Source organism: Pseudophryne corroboree, unplaced genomic scaffold (genome assembly GCF_028390025.1).
Source record: "Pseudophryne corroboree isolate aPseCor3 unplaced genomic scaffold, aPseCor3.hap2 scaffold_330, whole genome shotgun sequence".
NCBI lineage: Eukaryota > Metazoa > Chordata > Amphibia > Anura > Myobatrachidae > Pseudophryne > Pseudophryne corroboree.
In genome coordinates, this window is record NW_026969985.1 from 663656 (window position 1) to 682020 (window position 18365).

An 18365-nucleotide genomic window follows, 5' to 3' on the forward strand; every position below is an offset into this window, starting at 1 on the left:
GCACTGGCTCCTCCCTCTATGCCCCTCCTCCATACCTCAGTTAGAGAAACTGTGCCCAGAGGAGACGGACAGTACGAGGAAAGGATTTTTGTTAATCCAAGGTCAAGATTCATACCAGCCACACCAATCACACCGTATAACTTGTGATATACTACCCAGTTAACAGTATGAAAACAACATAGCATCAGTCCAAGACCGATGAAAACTAACATATAACCCTTATGTAAGCAATAACTATATACAAGTCTTGCAGAAGTAGACCGCACTTGGGACGGGCACCCAGCATCCTCTACGGACTACGAGAAAAAGATTTACCGGTAGGTTTAAAATCTTATTTTCTCTTACGTCCTAGAGGATGCTGGGGACTCCGAAAGGACCATGGGGATTATACCAAAGCTCCCAAACGGGCAGGAGAGTGCGGATGACTTTGCAGCACCGATTGAGCAAACAGGAGGTCCTCCTCAGCCAGGGTATCAAACTTATAGAACTTTGCAAAGGTGTTTGAACCAACTTTGACCCACTGCTTGGATGACATCACCATATGCAAATCCATCTGCGGCAGGCCTTCCCCCAGGAATGCTTGCACTAGTTGTTGCATTTGGTTTGTTGTTTGGGGGTGCTTCAGTATTAGGCAGCCTTCTGCCCTCCCATGTTCATCTGAAAATATGTGTTCTCCCTGCAGTTGTTGTCCCCAGATGAGAGTTCCCTTGTGCTGCCTCAGTTGAATCTCCTTTACTTGACAGAGATGTGCCTGAGCAGCGGCCCTCCCCAGCCCTATCCCAAATCATACTTATTTTGCATAGGAGATACCATGGTCATGAAGATTGTTCTCCCAGGGTTAGGTTAATTCATTGCATTCTGGGTATGCTGACCCCTGTGATTTCCCCAAATGTGGGAAACTCAACTGGATTATTTGTGGTAGTGGGGGACTGTGTTTGTGCTTTCCTCTGGTCAGCTCTGGTAAAAGTCAGATTTCTTTGTCTCAGATCTTCCTCTAGCCTTGTTCTTCTTTCGAGAGTTCCCTTGTGCTGCCTCAGTTGGATCTCCTTCACTTGACAGGGGGGTGCCCGAGCAGCGACCCTCCCCAGCTCTAGCCCAACTCCTACTTACCTGCCAGGTGAGATACTATGATCATGAAGATGCTTCTCCCAGGGCAAGGCTCACCCATTGCACTCTGGGTGTGCTGCCCCTGCGATTTCCCCAAATGTGGGAAACTTGACTGCATAATTTGTGTTTCCCCTGGTCGGCTCTCATATAATTCAGATCTCTTTGTCTCAGGTCTCTCTCCAGCCTAGTTTGCTGTCTGTTTCCACTTCTTTTTTCTTGAGCCCCTCCCTTCTATACCCTTGTGCACTATCCTGACTTCTCCCGTCTGCTTACTTTGTGCCTTCCAACGCACAATACAAACTACAGGTAGTGCTGCAGGGCCCACACCCTTTTACTTGCTTTACAGAGCAGCTCTGGAGCTGTTACAGTGCCCAGCTGCTGCAAGAAATCAGCTTGAATGCTTCAGGGGCTGGGGCATAGCCAACATGAGCCCCACACCGAAGGAGGGTGGAGGTGTTTAATGCGAACTAGGGGTCATCCAAGCGCCGCAAAAGGCCGCCATGCCCTGCACACCCCTTTATTCTTTTCATATGCAGACGAGGGTTGAAGCCAACTTTGACCCACTGCTTGGATGACATCACCATATTCAAATCCATCTGCTGCAGGCCTTCCCCCAGGAATGCTTGCACTAGTTGTTGCATTTGGTTTGTTGTTTGGGGGTGCTTCAGTATTAGGCAGCCTTCTGCCCTCCCATGTTCATCTGAAAATATGTGTTCTCCCTGCAGTTGTTGTCCCCAGATGAGAGTTCCCTTGTGCTGCCTCAGTTGAATCTCCTTTACTTGACAGAGATGTGCCTGAGCAGCGGCCCTCCCCAGCCCTATCCCAAATCATACTTATTTTGCATAGGAGATACCATGGTCATGAAGATTGTTCTCCCAGGGTTAGGTTCATTCATTGCATTCTGGGTATGCTGACCCCTGTGATTTCCCCAAATGTGGGAAACTCAACTGCATTATTTGTGGTAGTGGGGGACTGTGTTTGTGCTTTCCTCTGGTCAGCTCTGGTAAAAGTCAGATTTCTTTGTCTCAGATCTTCCTCTAGCCTTGTTCTTCTTTCGAGAGTTCCCTTGTGCTGCCTCAGTTGGATCTCCTTCACTTGACAGGGGGGTGCCCGAGCAGCGACCCTCCCCAGCTCTAGCCCAACTCCTACTTACCTGCCAGGTGAGATACTATGATCATGAAGATGCTTCTCCCAGGGCAAGGCTCACCCATTGCACTCTGGGTGTGCTGCCCCTGCGATTTCCCCAAATGTGGGAAACTTGACTGCATAATTTGTGTTTCCCCTGGTCGGCTCTCATATAATTCAGATCTCTTTGTCTCAGGTCTCTCTCCAGCCTAGTTTGCTGTCTGTTTCCACTTCTTTTTTCTTGAGCCCCTCCCTTCTATACCCTTGTGCACTATCCTGACTTCTCCCGTCTGCTTACTTTGTGCCTTCCAACGCACAATGCAAACTACAGGTAGTGCTGCAGGGCCCACACCCTTTTACTTGCTTTACAGAGCAGCTCTGGAGCTGTTACAGTGCCCAGCTGCTGCAAGAAATCAGCTTGAATGCTTCAGGGGCTGGGGCATAGCCAACATGAGCCCCACACCGAAGGAGGGTGGAGGTGTTTAATGCGAACTAGGGGTCATCCAAGCGCCGCAAAAGGCCGCCATGCCCTGCACACCCCTTTTTTCTTTTCATATGCAGACGAGGGTTGAAGCCAACTTTGACCCACTGCTTGGATGACATCACCATATGCAAATCCATCTGCTGCAGGCCTTCCCCCAGGAATGCTTGCACTAGTTGTTGCATTTGGTTCGTTGTTTGGGGGTGCTTCAGTTTTAGGCAGCCTTCTGCCCTCCCATGTTCATCTGAAAATATGTGTTCTCCCTGCAGTTGTTGTCCCCAGATGAGAGTTCCCTTGTGCTGCCTCAGTTGAATCTCCTTTACTTGACAGAGATGTGCCTGAGCAGTGGCCCTCCCCAGCCCTATCCCAAATCATACTTATTTTGCATAGGAGATACCTTGGTCATGAAGATTGTTCTCCCAGGGTGAGATTCATTCATTGCATTCTGGGTATGCTGACCCCTGTGATTTCCCCAAATGTGGGAAACTCGACTGCATTATTTGTGGTAGTGGGGGACTGTGTTTGTGCTTTCCTCTGGTCAGCTCTGGTAAAAGTCAGATTTCTTTGTCTTAGATCTTCCTCTAGCCTTGTTCTTCTTTCGAGAGTTCCCTTGTGCTGCCTCAGTTGGATCTCCTTCACTTGACAGGGGGTGCCCAAGCAGCAATCCTCCACAGCTCTAGCCCAACTCCTACTTACCTGCCAGGTGAGATACTATGATCTTCACTGTTAGGGCAATCAGGATGTGGAATTCCCTGCCAGGGAAGGTGGTAATGGCGGACTCTGTAATTGGATTTAAAAAAGGAATGGATACATTTCTGAATGAAAAAGCTATCCAAGGTTATAATACTTAAAATATCAACATGGTTAATCCGGGGGTAACATGAGTTGTAGTAGTTAACTAGTCATAAAACATTATTCAGCAAGTATGTAGAATCATCACAACTTAAAACAGGTTGAACACGATGGGCAATTTGCCTCTTTTCAACCTCAAAAACTATATTACTATATGTTACTATATTACTATGTTACTGTAGTATACAGAACACCACAATGTAATGAGCAGTGATAGTGAGCACTGATGAGGATACTAGAACTGACACTGAGCAGCAAGATGCAGCACTGGACTATTAGTAATGTACTGTAGTATGCTGAGCACCACAATGCAGCACAAGACAATGAGCAGTGATACTGAGCACTGATGAGGATACTACTGAGAACTGACACTGAGCAGGAGAGACACACTACTAGTATTACTGAGCAGCAATAAGTAACCACTGATACTGAGCACTGATATTGAGATTTCCACTGAGAGAACATAGCCACGTCCTCTCCGCTCCCTCTTCAATGCACGAGTAAAAATGGCAGCAACGCGCAGCTCTTTATATGAAATCCGAATCTCGCGAGAATCCGACAGCGGGATGATGACATTTTCCCTTGTTCAGGTTTTCCGAGTCAGGCGGGAACAACCGAGCCTGCCTCGGACCAGTGTAAACCACGTGGAGTTCGTGGGGAATTCGGTTCTCGGAGAACCGAACCCGCTCCTCTCTACCTTATACCCATATATTTTTTTATTTTCAATCTAAGCCCCTGCAGTTTTCTGTAAGCATCTGCTTCGCTATGATGATCAACAAGTCACAAGGGCAAACACTCAGGGCTTGAGGCGTAGATCTTAGGACCAGCTGCTACAAGCATGGCAGAGGTGTCACTATCACTGGTGACACCCAGAGAGGTGGCGAAGGAGATTGTAATGCAGTGCGCGCAGATAAGCAGCGCAATGGTAAAAAGGAGGCATGGTTTCATAGGTAGGGGCGTGGCCTGGTGGCCTGAATCTACATTTTGTTGCTCCGGGTGTCCCGGGGGTTGGGGGCTTCACCCGGGGACTAGTGTGTGAGCGGTGCTGGCTCCTGCACAGTGACAGGACATGGCCACCCAGCATGACGCCTCCCTTCTTGACCAATCTGTAATTGCAGTCGCACTGCAGTTCAGCGTGATCATAAAAAATGGTGTAGCCTCCTGCTGGTGCAGACTGTATGTGCGCGCAGGAAGCCGCCACCATTTTTGTGATCACAGCGGCTGAATGTGATGTCATACAGCCGCTGTGACCACGCCCCCTGTGTCTCCTCCGTTGCAGACCCCATTTTGAAGCCTTGCCCCCGCACCGCTCCATCCCTGACTTGGAAATGGAGTGTTGCTGACCCCCCTCTCCCCCCCTGCCCCGATTGACAGGCAGAGGCGATCGCATTCTCTGCGGGGTGCCGCAGAAAATGCAGGCACATGCGTATGCTCTTAGCAATTTTTGCAGTTGGATCGCTTACTGTGATTGCAATCCAACCTGAATCAGGCCCTATTACCTATCACAATGCGCTGCGGGCAGTACAAAATTGGTTTAATATGGGAGAAAAAACCCCAGACCTGTGCTCCTTAACTGTACCTGGTGGCTCGTGGAGCGGCTGCCCAGTAATCAGTGTCCACGCCAGTGCACACACGGTCCACCCCCTACGGCCACGCTCCCCTTCATCAGCGGCCTCGTGATCCGGAAGGGCGGTGCGTGTGTGACTGACCTTAGGAAGAAACCGGAGCCTCCGCTGCAGTGACCCAGCAACCAGGGCACGGGAGTATACAGCGCCGCTGGGAGTGATGAAGCTGCAGTAAAGATGTCTATTAGACCTAGCCTGCTGCAGCCCTTGTAGATTCTCATAAAACAAGTTCTTCTTTTCTTGTCAAAATTAATAGCTAAGAATAGGCTGCCTGAGGCAGGCCCCTGTTAAGTGGCCTGCTACTGAAGGCACCAACTACAAACTGAGCTCCCTGTTCATGGAAGCGGGGTTATAGAGGAGGATGCGCTGAGCATCTTGGGAACAGTCAAAAGCTTTGAGCCGGTTGGTGCCTCAGATCAAGATCCTACTCTACACCCCAATGTGAATCCTTGTGGAGTCCTGTGTACCCCACAGAAGAAATTAATGTGTCACACCCATTGGCAGCAACCTTAGAATAGCTGCTGACGGGCACAATTGAGAAAGGAAGGGGGGGGGGGACATTTGAATCCAGCACATAAATGCAATTCAAATATGTAATTTGTACCTTCCTATTTTAAAATATAATGGATGAACCTCACCCTGTGAGAACAATCTTCATGATCAAGAGATCTCATATGCAAAATAAGTATGAGTTGGGATAGGGCTGGGGAGGGTGGCTGCTCGGGCAGCCCCTCCCCCGTCAAGTTAAGGAGATTCAACTGAGGAAGCACAAGGGAACTCTCGTCTGGGGACAACAACTGCAGGGAGACCACATCTTTTCAGATGAACATGGGAGGGCGGAAGGCTGCCTAATACTGAAGCACCATCAAATATCAAACCATATGCAACAACTAGTACAAGCATTCCTGGGGGAAGGTCTGCAGAAGACGGATTTGCATACGGTGATGTCATCCAAGCAGTGGGCCAAAGTTGGCTGGAACCCTCATTTGCATATGAAAAGAGAAAAGGGGCATGCAGGGCATGGCGGCCTTTTGCAGTGCTTGGATGACCCCTAGTTCGCATTAAACACCCCCACCCTCCTTTGGTGTGGGGCTCATGTTGGCCATGCCCCATCCCCTGAAGCATTCAAGCTGATTTCTTGCAGCAGCTTGGCACTGTAACAGCTCCAGAGCTGCTCTGTAAGGCAAGTAAAAGGGTGTGTAGTTTGCATTGTGCATTGGAAGGCACAAAGTAAGCAGACAGGAGGAGAAGTCAGGATAGTGCACAAGGGTATAAAAGGGAGGGGCTCAAGAAAAAAGAAGTGGAAACAGACAGCAAACTAGGCTGGAGAGAGACCTGAGACAAAGAGATCTGAATTATACGAGAGCCGACCAGGGGAAACACAAATTATGCAGTCAAGTTTCCCACATTTGGGGAAATCGCAGGGGCAGCACACCCAGAGTGCAATGGGTGAGCCTTGCCCTGGGAGAAGCACCTTCATGATCATAGTATCTCACCTGGCAGGTAAGTAGGAGTTGGGCTTGAGCTGGGGAGGGTCGCTGCTCGGGCACCCCCCTGTCAAGTGAAGGAGATCCAACTGAGGCAGCACAAGGGAACTCTCGAAAGAAGAACAAGGCTAGAGGAAGATCTGAGACAAAGAAATCTGACTTTTACCAGAGCTGACCAGAGGAAAACACAAACACAGTCCCCCACTACCACAAATAATGCAGTCGAGTTACCCACATTTGGGGAAATCACAGGGGTCAGCATACCCAGAATGCAATGAATGAACCTCACCCTGGGAGAATAATCTTCATGACCATGGTATCTCCTATGCAAAATAAGTATGATTTGGAATAGGGCTGGGGAGGGCCGCTGCTCAGGCACATCTCTGTCAAGTAAAGGAGATTCAACTGAGGCAGCACAAGGGAACTCTCATCTGGGGACAACAACTGCAGGGAGAACACATATTTTCAGATGAACATGGGAGGGCAGAAGGCTGCCTAATACTGAAGCACCCCCAAACAACAAACCAAATGCAACAACTAGTGCAAGCATTCCTGGGGGAAGGCCTGCCGCAGATGGATTTGCATATGGTGATGTCATCCAAGCAGTGGGTCAAAGTTGGCTTCAACCCTCGTCTGCATATGAAAAGAGAAAAGGGGCGTGCAGGGCATGGCGGCCTTTTGCGGCGCTTGGATGACCCTTAGTTTGCATTAAACACCCCCACCCTCCTTCGGTGTGGGTCTCATGTTGGCCATGCCCCAGCCCCTGAAGCATTCAAGCTGATTTCTTGCGGCAGCTTGGCACTGTAACAGCTCCAGAGCTGCTCTGTAAGGCAAGTAAAAGGTTGTGGGCCCTGCAGCACTACCTGTAGTTTGCATTGTGCATTGGAAGGCACAAAGTAAGCAGACAGGAGGAGAAGTCAGGATAGTGCACAAGGGTATAAAAGGGAGGGGCTCAAGAAAAAAGAAGTGGAAACAGACAGCAAACTAGGCTGGAGAGAGACCTGAGACAAAGAGATCTGAATTACACGAGAGCCGACCAGGGGAAACACAAATTCTGCAGTCAAGTTTCCCACATTTGGGGAAATCGCAGGGGCAGCACACCCAGAGTGCAATGGGTGAGCCTTGCCCTGGGAGAAGCACCTTCATGATCATAGTATCTCACCTGGCAGGTAAGTAGGAGTTGGGCTAGAGCTTGGGAGGGTCGCTGCTCGGGCACCCCCCTGTCAAGTGAAGGAGATCCAACTGAGGCAGCACAAGGGAACTCTCGAAAGAAGAACAAGGCTAGAGGAAGATCTGAGACAAAAAAATGTGACTTTTACCAGAGCTGACCAGAGGAAAACACAAACACAGTCCCCCACTACAACAAATAATGCAGTCAAGTTTCCCACATTTGGGGAAATCACAGGGGTCAGCATACCCAGAATGCAATGAATGAACCTCACCCTTGGAGAACAATCTTCATGACCATGGTATCTCCTATGCAAAATAAGTATGATTTGGGATAGGGCTGGGGAGGGCCGCTGCTCAGGCACATCTCTGTCAAGTAAAGGAGATTCAACTGAGGCAGCACAAGGGAACTCTCATCTGGGGACAACAACTGCAGGGAGAACACATATTTTCAGATGAACATGGGAGGGCAGAAGGCTGCCTAATACCTTAATAGCAAAACTGTGGCAGGGCATGCTGGGATGTGTAGTTTCACAGCAGCTGGAGGGCCACAGGATGAAGACCCATGTGCTAGAACCAAACCGCAGGTACATTGAATGCTAGCAAGCTGAATGTTTAAATCCTTTTTGTTCCGCAGCATTCCAATGCGGAAGATTCCATGGAACCAGAGATTATTCCATTGAGAAGGACATGCTGCCTGGATGACTGCACTGTGCAAATTAAATCACGGAGCTAGTTGGCTTGTGGGTGGCTCTGGTGACTGGGTGGTTGGGTGGGCGGTATGTCGGAGGTGGAGCACATGCAAATGAATGTGTATCATCCAGCTAGTGAGAGAGAAAACTAATGCAGGAGTGTGCCTGCTTGTCAGTGAGTTATGCACCTTGCCAGACGTCAAATCTACATGGAGCAACTGGAGGGGACAAGAGCAGGTTTGGAAAATATAGACAGAAGAGCATATATGCTGGCGCATTCTCCATGATTGTGTCAGCTTATGTTTTGGTGCACTGCACTTTCCTCCACTAAGTTTTAGCCGTTTTGTTTAAACGCAAGTGTAGTTGCTTCTCGCTCTTTTGGCTGTGATATTGTATCGTGGTTGAAGAGTCTGCTGGAGGGATTGTTTTCTTCATTGGCGAGAGACTGAAGATATTCCAGGATGGAAGGCTTGGGAACACTATCTGTTTTTCAGTTGTGGAAGAGTTGAAAGACCGGATTGGACTACATTCTATAGTAAAGGGTATTTTTGTATTTATTAATCCTCCCTTTATATGTGTCTGTCTTTCAATAAAGCTTTGGGCTTGTGATTCCGTCACCCTCTTACACTCCACACCCATAGCCTTATTAACTATTGTATTGTTTAAATGTATAGTGCAGTTCATGATTTATAGTGTAGGCTGGCCTGTGCTGTAGTTCTTGAACTGTACTATACCGACAGCATTTGTATTGTGTTTTGGCTGTGCTGCAACACAGTACTTATGTGTGTAATGTTTATGTATGTTTTTTTTGCTTCTTTATGTCAATAAAGACTGCTTTTTCAATCCAATATCTGAAAACAATCAATGTTTATCTTTGATGGCAATAGAAGTGGTATGATATTTGCTGCTTTTGAAAGGCAATATCTGATATGTCCCCTATCTGGGAACCATATATTAAATGGCTTTTCAGAAAAGGGAGATGGGAGAAGAGCTTTCAGTACTTGTAGGACCGATGCACATTTCCTATTCTAGCCTCCAAAAACAGATTCAGTTGCATTTTCCAGCGTGTTTTGGATGCGCCTTTGCAAATGTCTTACATCGACAAACTTATTTAGTACTATTTTGCAAATAGGGTTACATTGTTGCAACATTGTGTTCCCTAATTGCTTGATTTTTTAAATGCAACAATTGATAAAAACACCTGATAACTGCTCTGCGGAGTCTTATTTTGTGTCTACTTCTTATCTACATTTAATTCCGTACCTCTAATCAAGGCATTTTTAAATGCTGGCGGCTGCCAGGACGTGAGGCCTACCTAGACTTTAGATCTGAATTTGAATGTACTTGTGAACTAACTTAATTTCCTACTTCTAAATTCATTCCTAAATTCACTACTTACATGAATCCTGTAGTTGGGCATTTTGGGACTTCGATTGTGGGCATTGTTTTGTGTCCAGACCAGCAGCAGGTGGTGTGCATTTGCTGGAAAGGCATCGAAGACCTCCGATATGCTGCATCTCCTGATGTGTGTCTCCCTCAAGTGGCTGTCAGCAAATGCCTGCTAGACACCCCATTCCAAGCTGATTGTGACATCACGGAACATGCATCATAGAACAGGCATGCTAAAACATGGGTCTTCAACCTGCGACCCTCCAGCTGCTGTGGAACTACACATCCCAGCATGCCCTGCCTCAGTTTTAGCATACCTTAATAGCAAAACTGTGGCTGGGCATGCTGGGATGTGTAGTTTCACAGCAGCTGGAGGGCCACAGGATGAAGACCCATGTGCTAGAGCCAAGCCACAGGTACATTGAATTCTAGCAAGCTGAATATTTAAATCCTTTTTGTTCCGCAGCATTCCAATGCGGAAGATTCCATGGAACCAGAGATCCTTCCATTGAGAAGGACATGCTGCCTGGATGACTACACTGTGCAAATTAAATCACGGAGCCAGTTGGTTTGTGGGTGGCTCTGGTGACTGGGTGGTTGGGTGGGTGGTGTGTCGGAGGTGGAGCACATGCAAATGATTGTGTATCATCCAGCTAGTGAGAGAGAAAACTCATGCAGGAGTGTGCCTGCTTGTCAGTGGGTTATGCACCTTGCCAGACGTTAAATCTACATAGAGCAGCTGGAGGGGACAAGAGCAGGTTTGCAAAATATAGATAGAAGAGCATATATGCTGGCGCATTCTCCATGATTGTGTCAGCTTATGTTTTGGTGCACTGCACTTTCCTCCACTAAGTTTTAGCCATTTTTGTTAAGCTCAAGTGTAGTTGCTTCTCGGCCTTTTGGCTGTGATCTTGTATTGTGGTTGAAGGGTCTGCTGGAGGGAGGGATTGCTTTCTTCATTGGCGAAAGACCAAAGATATTCCAGGATGGAAGGCTTGGGAACACTATCCGTTTTTCAATTGTGGAAGAGTTGAAAGACCGGATTGGACTACATTCTATAGTAAAGGATGTCTTTCTATTTATTAATCCTCCCCTTATATGTGTCAGTCTTTCAATAAAGCTTCGGGCTTGTGATTCCCTCACCCTCTTACACTCCACACCCATAGCCTTATTAACTGTTGTATTATTGTACAGTTTAAATGTATAGTGCAGTTCATGATTTATAGTGTAGGCTGGCCTGTGCTGTAGTTCTTGAACTGTACTATACCGTCAGCATTTGTATTGTGTTTTGGCTGTGCCGCAACGCGGTACTTATGTGTGTAATGTTTATGTATGTTTTTTTGCTTCTTTATGTGCATCGGTCCTACAAGTACTGAAAGCTCTTCTCCCATCTCCCTTTTCTGAAAAGCCATTTAATATATGGGCCCTCATTCCGAGTTGTTCGCTCGCAAGGCGAATGTAGCAGAGTTACACACGCTAAGCCGCCGCCTACTGGGAGTGAATCTTAGCTTCTTAAAATTGCGACCGACGTACGCGCAATATTGCGATTACAAACGAGTTAGCAGTTTCTGAGTAGCTTCAGACTTACTCTGCCTGTGCGATCAGTTCAGTGCTTTTCGTTCCTGGCTGACGTCATAAACACACCCAGCGTTCGCCCAGGCACTCCCACCGTTTCTCCGGCCACTCCTGCGTTTTTTCCGGAAACTGTAGCGTTTCCAGCCACACGCCCCTAAAACGCCGTGCATCCGCCCAGTAACACCCATTTCCTGTCAATCACAATGCGAACGTCGGAGCGATGAAAATGCCGTGAGTAAACTTACTTTCTTCATAGTAAAGTTACTTGGCGCAGTCGCAGTGCGAACATTGCGCATGCGCACTAAGAGAATTCTCACTGCGATGCGATGAAAATCTCCGAGCGAACAACTCGGAATGAGGGCCCTGGTTCCCAGATAGGGGACATATCAGATATTGGATTTCAAAAGCATCAAATATCATACCACTTTTATTGCCATCAAAGATAAACATTGATTGTTTTCAGATATTGGCTTGAAAAAGCAGTCTTTATTGACATAAAAAAAAACATACATAAACATTACACACATAAATACAGTGTTGCAGCACAGCCAAAACACAATACAAATGCTGACGGTATAGTACAGTTCAAGAACTACAGCACAGGCCAGCCTACACTATAAATCATGAACTGCACTATACATTTAAACTATACAATAATACAACAGTTAATAAGGCTATGGGTGTGGAGTGTAAGAGGGTGAGGGATTCACAAAACCGAAGCTTTATTGTAACACAGACACATATAAGGGGAGGGTCAATAAATAGAAAGATATCCTTTACTATAGAATGTAGTCCAATCCGACCTCTGTGCTCTTCCACAACTGAAAAACAGATAGTGTTCCCAAGCCTTCCATCCTGGAATATCTTTGGTCTTTCGCCAATGAAGAAAACAATCCCTCCCTCCAGCAGACCCTTCAACCACGATACAAGATCACAGCCAAAAGGCCGAGAAGCAACTACACTTGAGCTTAACAAAAATGGCTAAAACTTAGTGGAGGAAAGTGCAGTGCACCAAAACATAAGCTGACACAATCATGGAGAATGCGCCAGCATATATGCTCTTCTATCTATATTTTGCAAACCTGCTCTTGTCCCCTCCAGCTGCTCTATGTAGATTTAACGTCTGGCAAGGTGCATAACCCACTGACAAGCAGGCACACTCCTGCATGAGTTTTCTCTCTCACTAGCTGGATGATACACAATCATTTGCATGTGCTCCACCTCCGACACACCACCCACCCAACCACCCAGCTCTAGCTGGCTTGGCTCTAGCACATGGGTCTTCATCCTGTGGCCCTCCAGCTGCTGTGAAACTACACATCCCAGCATGCCCTGCCACAGTTTTGCTATTAAGGTATGCTAAAACTGAGGCAGGGCATGCTGGGATGTGTAGTTCCACAGCAGCTGGAGGGTCGCAGGTTGAAGACCCGTGTTTTAGCATGCCTGTTCTATGATGCATGTCTAGCAGGCATTTGCTGACTGTCACTTGAGGGAGACACACATCAGGAGATGCAGCATATCGGAGGTCTTCGATGCCTTTCCAGCAAATGCACACCACCTGCTGCTGGTCTGGACACAAAACAATGCCCACAATCGAAGTCCCAAAATGCCCAACTACAGGATTCATGTAAGTAGTGAATTTAGGAATGAATTTAGAAGTAGGAAATTAAGTTAGTTCACAAGTACATTCAAATTCAGATCTAAAGACTAAACACAAAACACAAAATAAGACTCCACAGAGCAATTATCAGGTGTCTTTATCAATTGTTGCATTTAAAAAATCAAGCAATTAGGGAACACAATGTTGCGACAATCTAACCCTATTTGCAAAATAGTACTAAATAAGTTTGTCGATGTAAGACATTTGCAAAGGCGCAAACAAAACACGCTGGAAAATGCAACTGAATCTGTTTTTGGAGGTTAGAATAGATGCAGGATCAAGTAGCTCAATGGGTAGGGTGTTTGATTAGAATTCAACAGGTTATAGGTTTGAATCCTGGGTATGATAGTTTGAGGTGTTATTTAATAAAGCATGTTTATATATTAGTCACACATGGCTTACTTGTACAAATGGCATGTCACCAGTTAGTGCTGACTGCTGATATGCCATTTGCACAAACATGCCATGTGTGACTGTATATGCATTTAAGGAGTGCACCCCGGCAATACCACAAACCATTGAGTGCCAAGTATACTAGATATATCTTCATATCTCATGTGCTTTCTCTGAGACCAATCTTGTTATGCCCCTTCCCCAGAAGGCATGCACCTTTTGTCCATATTGCAAAAATGGGGAGGGGGGGGGCATATAATTATCTGTCACAGGGCACCAAAAAGTCTAGTTATGGCTCTGGTATGCATTATGTAATCTGGCAGACCATCTCTCCTTTACTTGACAGAGATGTGCCTGAGCACATCCCTATCCCAAATCATACTTATTTTGCATAGGAGATACCATGGTCATGAAGATTGTTCTCCCAGGGTGAGGTTCATTCATTGCATTCTGGGTATGCTGACCCCTGTGATTTCCCCAAATGTGGGAAACTCGACTGCATTATTTGTGGTAGTGGGGGACTGTGTTTGTGCTTTCCTCTGGTCAGCTCTGGTAAAAGTCAGATTTCTTTGTCTCAGATCTTCCTCTAGCCTTGTTCTTCTTTCGAGAATTCCCTTGTGCTGCCTCAGTTGGATCTCCTTCACTTGACAGGGGGGTACCCGAGCAGCGACCCTCCCCAGCTCTAGCCCAACTCCTACTTACCTGCCAGGTGAGATACTATGATCATGAAGGTGCTTCTCCCAGGGCAAGGCTCACCCATTGCACTCTGGGTGTGCTGCTCCTGCGATTTCCCCAAATGTGGGAAACTTGACTGCATAATTTGTGTTTCCCCTGGTCGGCTCTCGTATAATTCAGATCTCTTTGTCTCAGGTCTCTCTCCAGCCTAGTTTGCTGTCTGTTTCCACTTCTCTTTTCTTGAGCCGCTCCCTTCTATGCCCTTGCGCACTATCCTTACTTCTCCCGTCTGCTTACTTTGTGCCTTCCAAAGCACAATGCAAACTACAGGTAGTGCTGCAGGGCCCACACCCTTTTACTTGCCGTACAGAGCAGCTCTAGAGCTGTTACAGTGCCCAGCTGCTGCAAGAAATCAGCTTGTATGCTTCAGGGGCTGGGGCATAGCCAACATGAGCCCCACACCGAAGGAGGGTGGAGGTGTTTAATGCGAACTAGGGGTCATCCAAGCACCGCAAAAGGCCGCCATGCCCTGCACGCCCCTTTTCTCTTTTCATATGCAGACGAGGGTTGAAGCCAACTTTGACCCACTGCTTGGATGACATCACCATATGCAAATCCATCTGCTGCAGGCCTTCCCCCAGGAATGCTTGCACTAGTTGTTGCATTTGGTTTGTTGTTTGGGGGTGCTTCAGTATTAGGCAGCCTTCTGCCCTCCCATGTTCATCTGAAAATATGTGTTCTCCCTGCAGTTGTTGTCCCCAGATGAGAGTTCCCTTGTGCTGCCTCAGTTGAATCTCCTTTACTTGACAGAGATGTGCCTGAGCAGCGGCCCTCCCCAGCCCTATCCCAAATCATACTTATTTTGCATAGGAGATACCATGGTCATGAAGATTGTTCTCCAAGGGTGAGGTTCATTCATTGCATTCTGGGTATGCTGACCCCTGTGATTTCCCCAAATGTGGGAAACTTGACTGCATTATTTGTTGTAGTGGGGGACTGTGTTTGTGTTTTCCTCTGGTCAGCTCTGGTAAAAGTCACATTTTTTTGTCTCAGATCTTCCTCTAGCCTTGTTCTTCTTTCGAGAGTTCCCTTGTGCTGCCTCAGTTGGATCTCCTTCACTTGACAGGGGGGTGCCCGAGCAGCGACCCTCCCAAGCTCTAGCCCAACTCCTACTTACCTGCCAGGTGAGATACTATGATCATGAAGGTGCTTCTCCCAGGGCAAGGCTCACCCATTGCACTCTGGGTGTGCTGCCCCTGCGATTTCCCCAAATGTGGGAAACTTGACTGCAGAATTTGTGTTTCCCCTGGTCGGCTCTCGTGTAATTCAGATCTCTTTGTCTCAGGTCTCTCTCCAGCCTAGTTTGCTGTCTGTTTCCACTTCTTTTTTCTTGAGCCCCTCCCTTTTATACCCTTGTGCACTATCCTGACTTCTCCTCCTGTCTGCTTACTTTGTGCCTTCCAATGCACAATGCAAACTACACACCCTTTTACTTGCCTTACAGAGCAGCTCTGGAGCTGTTACAGTGCCAAGCTGCTGCAAGAAATCAGCTTGAATGCTTCAGGGGATGGGGCATGGCCAACATGAGCCCCACACCAAAGGAGGGTGGGGGTGTTTAATGCGAACTAGGGGTCATCCAAGCACTGCAAAAGGCCGCCATGCCCTGCATGCCCCTTTTCTCTTTTCATATGCAAATGAGGGTTCCAGCCAACTTTGGCCCACTGCTTGGATGACATCACCGTATGCAAATCCGTCTTCTGCAGACCTTCCCCCAGGAATGCTTGTACTAGTTGTTGCATATGGTTTGATATTTGATGGTGCTTCAGTATTAGGCAGCCTTCCGCCCTCCCATGTTCATCTGAAAAGATGTGGTCTCCCTGCAGTTGTTGTCCCCAGACGAGAGTTCCCTTGTGCTTCCTCAGTTGAATCTCCTTAACTTGACGGGGGAGGGGCTGCCCGAGCAGCCACCCTCCCCAGCCCTATCCCAACTCATACTTATTTTGCATATGAGATCTCTTGATCATGAAGATTGTTCTCACAGGGTGAGGTTCATCCATTATATTTTAAAATAGGAAGGTACAAATTACATATTTGAATTGCATTTATGTGCTGGATTCAAATGTCCCCCCCCCCCTTCCTTTCTCAATTGTGCCCGTCAGCAGCTATTCTAAGGTTGCTGCCAATGGGTGTGACACATTAATTTCTTCTGTGGGGTACACAGGACTCCACAAGGATTCACATTGGGGTGTAGAGTAGGATCTTGATCTGAGGCACCAACCGGCTCAAAGCTTTTGACTGTTCCCAAGATGCTCAGCGCATCCTCCTCTATAACCCCGCTTCCATGAACAGGGAGCTCAGTTTGTAGTTGGTGCCTTCAGTAGCAGGCCACTTAACAGGGGCCTGCCTCAGGCAGCCTATTCTTAGCTATTAATTTTGACAAGAAAAGAAGAACTTGTTTTATGAGAATCTACAAGGGCTGCAGCAGGCTAGGTCTAATATACATCTTTACTGCAGCTTCATCACTCCCAGCGGCGCTGTATACTCCCGTGCCCTGGTTGCTGGGTCACTGCAGCGGAGGCTCCGGTTTCTTCCTAAGGTCAGTCACACACGCACCGCCCTTCCGGATCACGAGGCCGCTGATGAAGGGGAGCGTGGCCGTAGGGGGTGGACCGTGTGTGCACTGGCGTGGACACTGATTACTGGGCAGCCGCTCCACGAGCCACCAGGTACAGTTAAGGAGCACAGGTCTGGGGTTTTTTCTCCCATATTAAACCAATTTTGTACTGCCCGCAGCGCATTGTGATAGGTAATAGGGCCTGATTCAGGTTGGATTGCAATCACAGTAAGCGATCCAACTGCAAAAATTGCTAAGAGCATACGCATGTGCCTGCATTTTCTGCGGCACCCCGCAGAGAATGCGATCGCCTCTGCCTGTCAATCGGGGCAGGGGGGGAGAGGGGGGTCAGCAACACTCCATTTCCAAGTCAGGGATGGAGCGGTGCGGGGGCAAGGCTTCAAAATGGGGTCTGCAACGGAGGAGACACAGGGGGCGTGGTCACAGCGGCTGTATGACATCACATTCAGCCGCTGTGATCACAAAAATGGTGGCGGCTTCCTGCGCGCACATACAGTCTGCACCAGCAGGAGGCTACACCATTTTTTATGATCACGCTGAACTGCAGTGCGACTGCAATTACAGATTGGTCAAGAAGGGAGGCGTCATGCTGGGTGGCCATGTCCTGTCACTGTGCAGGAGCCAGCACCGCTCACACACTAGTCCCCGGGTGAAGCCCCCAACCCCCGGGACACCCGGAGCAACAAAATGTAGATTCAGGCCACCAGGCCACGCCCCTACCTATGAAACCATGCCTCCTTTTTACCATTGCGCTGCTTATCTGCGCGCACTGCATTACAATCTCCTTCGCCACCTCTCTGGGTGTCACCAGTGATAGTGACACCTCTGCCATGCTTGTAGCAGCTGGTCCTAAGATCTACGCCTCAAGCCCTGAGTGTTTGCCCTTGTGACTTGTTGATCATCATAGCGAAGCAGATGCTTACAGAAAACTGCAGGGGCTTAGATTGAAAATAAAAAAATATATGGGTATAAGGTAGAGAGGAGCGGGTTCGGTTCTCCGAGAACCGAATTCCCCACGAACTCCACGTGGTTTACACTGGTCCGAGGCAGGCTCGGTTGTTCCCGCCTGACTCGGAAAACCTGAACAAGGGAAAATGTCATCATCCCGCTGTCGGATTCTCGCGAGATTCGGATTTCATATAAAGAGCTGCGCGTTGCCACCATTTTTACTCGTGCATTGAAGAGGGAGCGGAGAGGACGTGGCTATGTTCTCTCAGTGGAAATCTCAATATCAGTGCTCAGTATCAGTGGTTACTTATTGCTGCTCAGTAATACTAGTAGTGTGTCTCTCCTGCTCAGTGTCAGTTCTCAGTAGTATCCTCATCAGTGCTCAGTATCACTGCTCATTGTCTTGTGCTGCATTGTGGTGCTCAGCATACTACAGTACATTACTAATAGTCCAGTGCTGCATCTTGCTGCTCAGTGTCAGTTCTAGTATCCTCATCAGTGCTCACTATCACTGCTCATTACATTGTGGTGTTCTGTATACTACAGTAACATAG

The 18365-nt window shown here is 47.8% G+C and overlaps 11 non-coding genes and 2 pseudogenes across 11 annotated transcripts; 9 read left to right on the forward strand and 4 right to left on the reverse strand.

The window, feature by feature from the left end:
* Positions 1-786: 786 nt before the first annotated feature.
* LOC135018809 (U1 spliceosomal RNA) lies at positions 787-950 on the forward strand. Its single transcript, XR_010216443.1, has one exon. It is a non-coding gene; the product is annotated as a U1 spliceosomal RNA (small nuclear RNA).
* Positions 951-1102: 152 nt separating this feature from the next.
* On the forward strand, positions 1103-1244 carry LOC135018953 (U1 spliceosomal RNA; annotated as a pseudogene).
* Positions 1245-1936: 692 nt separating this feature from the next.
* On the forward strand, positions 1937-2100 carry LOC135019028 (U1 spliceosomal RNA). The gene has a single exon (XR_010216642.1). It is a non-coding gene; the product is annotated as a U1 spliceosomal RNA (small nuclear RNA).
* Positions 2101-2252: 152 nt separating this feature from the next.
* LOC135018954 (U1 spliceosomal RNA) lies at positions 2253-2394 on the forward strand (annotated as a pseudogene).
* A 692-nt stretch (positions 2395-3086) lies between these two features.
* LOC135018806 (U1 spliceosomal RNA) lies at positions 3087-3250 on the forward strand. Its single transcript, XR_010216440.1, has one exon. It is a non-coding gene; the product is annotated as a U1 spliceosomal RNA (small nuclear RNA).
* A 3288-nt stretch (positions 3251-6538) lies between these two features.
* Positions 6539-6701, reverse strand: LOC135018909 (U1 spliceosomal RNA). Its single transcript, XR_010216537.1, has one exon. It is a non-coding gene; the product is annotated as a U1 spliceosomal RNA (small nuclear RNA).
* Positions 6702-6853: 152 nt separating this feature from the next.
* Positions 6854-7017, reverse strand: LOC135018820 (U1 spliceosomal RNA). Its single transcript, XR_010216454.1, has one exon. It is a non-coding gene; the product is annotated as a U1 spliceosomal RNA (small nuclear RNA).
* Positions 7018-7691: 674 nt separating this feature from the next.
* Positions 7692-7854, reverse strand: LOC135018888 (U1 spliceosomal RNA). The gene has a single exon (XR_010216517.1). It is a non-coding gene; the product is annotated as a U1 spliceosomal RNA (small nuclear RNA).
* A 152-nt stretch (positions 7855-8006) lies between these two features.
* LOC135018831 (U1 spliceosomal RNA) lies at positions 8007-8170 on the reverse strand. The gene has a single exon (XR_010216464.1). It is a non-coding gene; the product is annotated as a U1 spliceosomal RNA (small nuclear RNA).
* A 5761-nt stretch (positions 8171-13931) lies between these two features.
* On the forward strand, positions 13932-14095 carry LOC135018914 (U1 spliceosomal RNA). The gene has a single exon (XR_010216542.1). It is a non-coding gene; the product is annotated as a U1 spliceosomal RNA (small nuclear RNA).
* A 152-nt stretch (positions 14096-14247) lies between these two features.
* LOC135018923 (U1 spliceosomal RNA) lies at positions 14248-14410 on the forward strand. Its single transcript, XR_010216550.1, has one exon. It is a non-coding gene; the product is annotated as a U1 spliceosomal RNA (small nuclear RNA).
* A 671-nt stretch (positions 14411-15081) lies between these two features.
* Positions 15082-15245, forward strand: LOC135018832 (U1 spliceosomal RNA). The gene has a single exon (XR_010216465.1). It is a non-coding gene; the product is annotated as a U1 spliceosomal RNA (small nuclear RNA).
* A 152-nt stretch (positions 15246-15397) lies between these two features.
* On the forward strand, positions 15398-15560 carry LOC135018889 (U1 spliceosomal RNA). Its single transcript, XR_010216518.1, has one exon. It is a non-coding gene; the product is annotated as a U1 spliceosomal RNA (small nuclear RNA).
* The last annotated feature ends 2805 nt before the right edge of the window (positions 15561-18365 follow it).